The following is a 6,000-nucleotide window of genomic DNA, read 5'->3' on the forward strand; positions in this document are numbered from 1 at the left end:
TCCGTTTTGTAAACCGGTCTGTGTCTTAACCTCCTCCCTGTCCCCAAATGGCATGCTGTGGCTTGGAGGGCAATGCAGGTCATGATGCAGGACCTGTTCTGCACATGCACAGCATAGATGGTGACCATGCACATTACTGCAAACATTGGAGATGTACCATTGGGTTTGCGTACATTTGTGAATTAGGCCCTTAGTTATGACTTTGATAAATATGTACTAAATATGGCATTGTTTTTTTGTATACTGTTGTGTTCTATGTTTAATATTGACAGGCAAAGTGTTGAAAAAACAAAGTTAATAAGAGCTGTGCTAGTCCACTATATATTTAAAAAGAATTGTTATATGTAAGTATATGAGTAGTTGTATTGGATAAGTTATTACATCTTGATGAGAGAGTTTAATATTCTGACATTTTTACTCTTACAACAGCAGGGAACAACACACCATGACCCTACATTTGTAAGGGCAAGTGTAGGAATTCTATAAAAGGGTTTCTATGCCACACCATGAGAGTGGGCATGACCAGCATGCAAGGGGGAATGGCTCTCTTTTTTGACATTGCTACCCTTCTCTCAAACCCCTTTAAATACAGCGGTAAAGCAGTTACGTGCACACAACCCCCCTTCATAAACAGTGCAGTATGAAGCTGGACATAACTGACAACTGTTCCTGCAGCTAGACAGTAATCCAAAATTGGGACCGTCACACCACAATCAGGACAGTTGCTGATTGCTCAGCTGTCTCTTATCTGTTCTTACCGCTGTTACACCCTGTTGCTGCACGCGTCTTGAGCTCAGTACCTGATTGTATTAATCCTGAAACGTTGGGGACATATATTTAAAAAGTACAGTTGATATGAAAAGCCTAGCAAAGAGTGAGCAATTTAGGCCTCCCTCCCTATAACATGGGCATTGTGGCATATTGTAGCAAAGTGTGCTTGGCATATCATGCACTGCTTATTGAAGTATTTTTAAATATTTTTATAATTAACTAATATACAAATCTAAAATAACTTGTTTGTCTGAAGTTATGTATAAACTCATAAGTTTTAATTGAATACAGGGGCATTTGTAGAGATTTATGTATTTAGAAATGTTCAAACATTCGTGCCTATACAATATAGTAGTAGTAAAAGGCAGCATTTTGTAATTAACACAGATCCACAAATGTACATATGCCAGCAACACAATTTTAGCTAAAGGAAAAAAATATATTTCTATGAAGTCTTTTGTTTTTCAAGCTCTGTTTTAGTACTTCAGGTTTTATTTATAGTTGAAGTGTTGTGCAGCTTGCTATTTTTTTGTAGTTATTTTTATTTTTGCAGGTTCAAATTATTATAGCTGATCATATTTCAGTGGCTTGTGATTGTAATTAAGAAAGTGATACTGCTAGTAATTTATTTAACCCAAAAAGCATTTTTTTTAAAAATGTATCTATAGGTATCTGATGTTAAAGGTATTTGGGATGTCATTGATAAGTCTTCCAGTTAAAAATAGTTTTCATTAAAAGCAAAATTGTATTACTCTGTTACAAATGGCATGCGTGTTGAACAGCAACTATCTTATAAATAACTTTTTGTTAAACTGAATACTGTATTTCGCTAGTGCCATTTTGCAAAGTGCATTCAAATACACAACATTTTTATTATAATTTTAGTAAAGTAATTATGCTGTTACTTTTATAGAATCTTTTATGTTTGCACTTTACAGTTGCTTCTTTACTTTTCTTATTTTGTCTTACTGATAGTGAAGTTTACAGTTTATTTATTGGTTCAGAGAATTATCTAAAAAAAATTGAATTAAAGAAAACTTTAAATTGATTCAGACCTCCCAGATATTCAACTAACTACCCTAATAAGCAGGACCATGGGGGTGCAGTATTAAGCAACTATTCAGTTTGGAACAAACTCTCCCTTTAGGAAACATAGTAACATAATACAGTATGACTAAGGCTGTTATATCATTCAAACACTTTACATGTAAATGGCACACTTCACCAATACAAACACGCAGTCAACTATACTGTAATGTAATCAACTTCTAAATTGCCTTGATTTATCATTGTTTTACATTACATGATGTTGATAAAATGCCAAATGGGTTAGTTTTTCCCAAGCTGCAGTGGTTGCAATCATGAGACTTCCATGTTTTGTATGGCAGAATTTAGAAAATTCTGAAAAAAAGCCATTCAAGATTGTTTTCTTCTGTGAGGAATATAAGCAGAGTCATATACAATGACAGCTGTGAAAATATATTAAACACTTTCTAACTAAATAATTATACTACCTATTTGAATTATAAAGATGGACTCACACTAATCATGGCTCCTTCTGTGCCTGGGTGCGCCTATTGCCAAGAGCCGTCTCCGTCTGTGGCGTGTGTCCGTGACAGAGACGTACCCCATTCACTAGAATGGGAGAGCGTCTCCATGCACTCCGTCATGATGGAGACACGCCCCATTCATACAATGGGAACATCTCTGTTCACTCCCGGCGTGACTAGGCGGACGGATCGCCTAGGCACGCCGGGAGTGCACTATGCGATGGAGCCGCCCTAGATGAGTGCTGCTCCGTCTGTATGTATGTTAGTTACTTATAATTTTTTAACATCTATACTATAAAAAGAGTAACAATTTTTTCAGTATTATCCATTTTTGAATATGGCTCATCAAAGCCAGAATGTGACATATCTAATATACTTCACAGTTGAGTGACAAATGTATTTTTCTTCATTTGGGATACTTGCTGTAAAGTTCAGGGGTACATGAAACATTTCAGTAATGATTGGGGTGCTGGACAGATTTTGTCAGTCATCGATGGTAGACCATTCTTCTTGATTCTCTATGAGCAGAAGCTCGGTTACTTCACCAGCATAGCTAGTCTAGTAGCTGAGACAGTAAGACACCTCTTCCTCAGCCTTTTTGGAGACATAGCCCTTGGTCATCTCTTCTTTTGTAATTTGTTGACATCCTTAATCATTTCCTTGCCATCAATTACATTTGGACGTGTCCCAGACTTTTAAGGCCAACAACACCTAACTTACGTTTATATATTGATCAGGTGTCCTACTGGACATCCACTGGATAATTTGTCACGTACAGTAGGGAAATCAGTGTAGGGAGGATGCATCACTATAGGACACTCATAATAGGAATATATAGTCACATGATCAGTGTTGTTTTCTGCATAAAAGAGAGAATCTGTGTTTAGTGAAATACAGATAATTTCTGAAACAGTGTACCTAATTTCAGAATGCATGGCTGTGACGTTAGCCTATGATATTACATGTTAATGTATGTTTTACCAGTTTCCGATTCAAAACTAATAATGTAATCCTGTAATTTTTCGAACATGACATCACGTTAAAAGAAATAGGTAAGCATATGTGGACAATAGTTATATCATTAGAATTTCTTCTTAATACAATATGCGAGAAATATATATGTATAATTCATTCTATTGTAGGGGTTTTGTTTTTTGTTTTTATTTGGTTACATCACATTTATTGCTTTTTGTTTACAGCAGCACCTAAACATTTAATTTAATAATCACTCATTCAAAATATTTTGCATTGCAAATGTGTGGGGTACAAATAACACACATTTGATTCAATTTTTTTATTCTATTTAGTACCATGTAAATGTGATACATACTGTATTGTGTCCTGTTTTTTCTGTAATTGTATTTGTTGCTTTAACTTCTTTATTTAAAAAAGGGTACGTTTGTGACAGTGGCTTAGTTTTTCCTTCATACAATTTCAGTTTCTTCCTAAAAGTGACCTCTAGTTTATTTTTTCTTGTCTTCTAACCGTGCAATGTAAGTCTATCAGGTCAGATTACTGTTTTGTTTCATTATTTTGTCTTACAAAGGTTAATTGTTATGAACCCTCTGTTGAGCCCGTTAGGACATGTTCATTTCTATTTGAAAAGGGAGCATAGATTTCTGTTAAAATATGCAATAGAGGGTTTAATGTACATCATTAGTTTAGTATTTGTTTGAATCACGTTAGGAAATATGACAAGTTTTCTTACTATATTATCTTGATTATATACTGTTTATTATAGAACATGTCTAATTTAAAATCTTAAGCTGTTACAGTAAATACTTGCACGTTCAGATTACAAATTGTATTATGTGGAATGTATGTACTTACATAGCGAATAGCTCTCCATATTAGGTTTGAACAAAATGTGCTTTTTAATCAGATGTTTTGTTCTGTAACGAGACCTTTTTCAAGATCATAGAAAGAGTAGCTATTGTATAGTTGTTGTCTCAGCTACACTTTATGTCCTTGAAAAAAATATGTTTACAGAACGAAATGTCTGTTTAAAAGGCAAGTTTTGTTCAAACCTGGTATGGAGAGTGCTATTGCCATCAGGAGGAATTTTTATTTATATTAATACATATTAAGAAATAACCTTTTACCTTTCATATTTTATAAGTTTATTGCGTCTGGATAAGTATTAAAAAATATATCTTTCCCAATATATATTCACACAAATAAACATGCATTAATCTTCGCAAAGACCATGATTTAGACAGCCAATACAGTGCCATAGAACTTGACAATGATATGTCACGTTTCAAAGCATTTAAATATTAACAGTTTTTACTACTGTAGCAGAAAAAAAATATTTTTTATCAATTTTGTAAGTTTCTCTGTATTAAAAAATAAACATTTTGTATGTCTAAATATAAAGCATTCTGTTGATTTTTTTTCAGTGTGCGTGACAACTATGAACAACTTAGTGTAACGAATTGAAACTAAACATTATGGTTAATAAATACAAATTCCTAAAATGTTACTCATAAAACCAATTGAGATACTGTAGCTTTGTTATCCAGTCTACTTTCAAATTTAGGAGCAACTCAACAACCCTATTGTCTCTCTAGTGGAAATTTTGCATATTTGATGGTCATAAACATCAATGAGTCCACATTTTTATTACATCTCTGTATTCTGTTCTGCCACTAATGGGCTCTCAGCACCTCCTGGAGTTGAAACTTATGTTACAGAACGCTATTACCTATGCACCTATCTGCTTTACAAATAAAATTGAATCTGCATGTGCCAAAATAGTACACAGACAGCATAACGTTTCACAAGTGACAAGTACTTTAATCTGTGTCATTCTCCACAATATTCACTTGCATATGTTCTTTTTATTCAACAAACTGTTGGATCAGCCTGTCATGGTCAGAGGGTGGCATCAGAAAATATAGATAACCAATGTAGGTTAAGGGACTAAACTGATTTCTTGTGGGGTAGGTAAAGATTTTTTTTTTTTTGTCATACTAATATACATGCTGATCTTATGTGTGGTGAACATCAAGGCTTCTTAAAATTAACTTGGATGAGCATATACAGAAAAAATATTAATAATGGCCTGGAATCTAACTCCTTATATGTTGTGAAAACCCTACTGGCCATGGTCTACCACAGTGAAGATTTAGAAATACAGTATAGAGACACAGCTAGCAAAAATAATGTAATGGATACACCACCTATGGACTTTGTTACTAAACAGACTGTATTCTGATTTTTTAAATCACATTTTTTTATGTTTAATAGAATGCATGATATACATTATAGATTAGTTTCTCTTAGTATTTAAATGCTATTAACCATTTTGTCATTCTACTGATGGACTGGACTTCCTTAAATTGAGTTCTGTGCACCTCCATCACATTGGCTCTAAGAAAGATGCATCTGTATCGAAATGCTGCAGGAGGAACAAACGGGACGATAATCCTCTTGTGGCACTTCAGCTATATGAGGGTGTCACTCGAATACCAATGACTTTTTCTATTTGCTTCTCGCTCTCTTATGCGGGTTTTCAGGTATGAGTTTATAACCTATAAAGAATCCCGTTTTGTACTTTATGGCTGTTTTTTGTTAGTTTAAAAGTGAGTATATCTGCAATAAATTATTGCGTTCAGTAAAACATATATATTTTCTTTATGATGGAATTATGGGGTAAATGTGTTATAGCGGCACAGAT

This window comes from Pseudophryne corroboree, chromosome 5, assembly GCF_028390025.1.
Source record: "Pseudophryne corroboree isolate aPseCor3 chromosome 5, aPseCor3.hap2, whole genome shotgun sequence".
NCBI lineage: Eukaryota > Metazoa > Chordata > Amphibia > Anura > Myobatrachidae > Pseudophryne > Pseudophryne corroboree.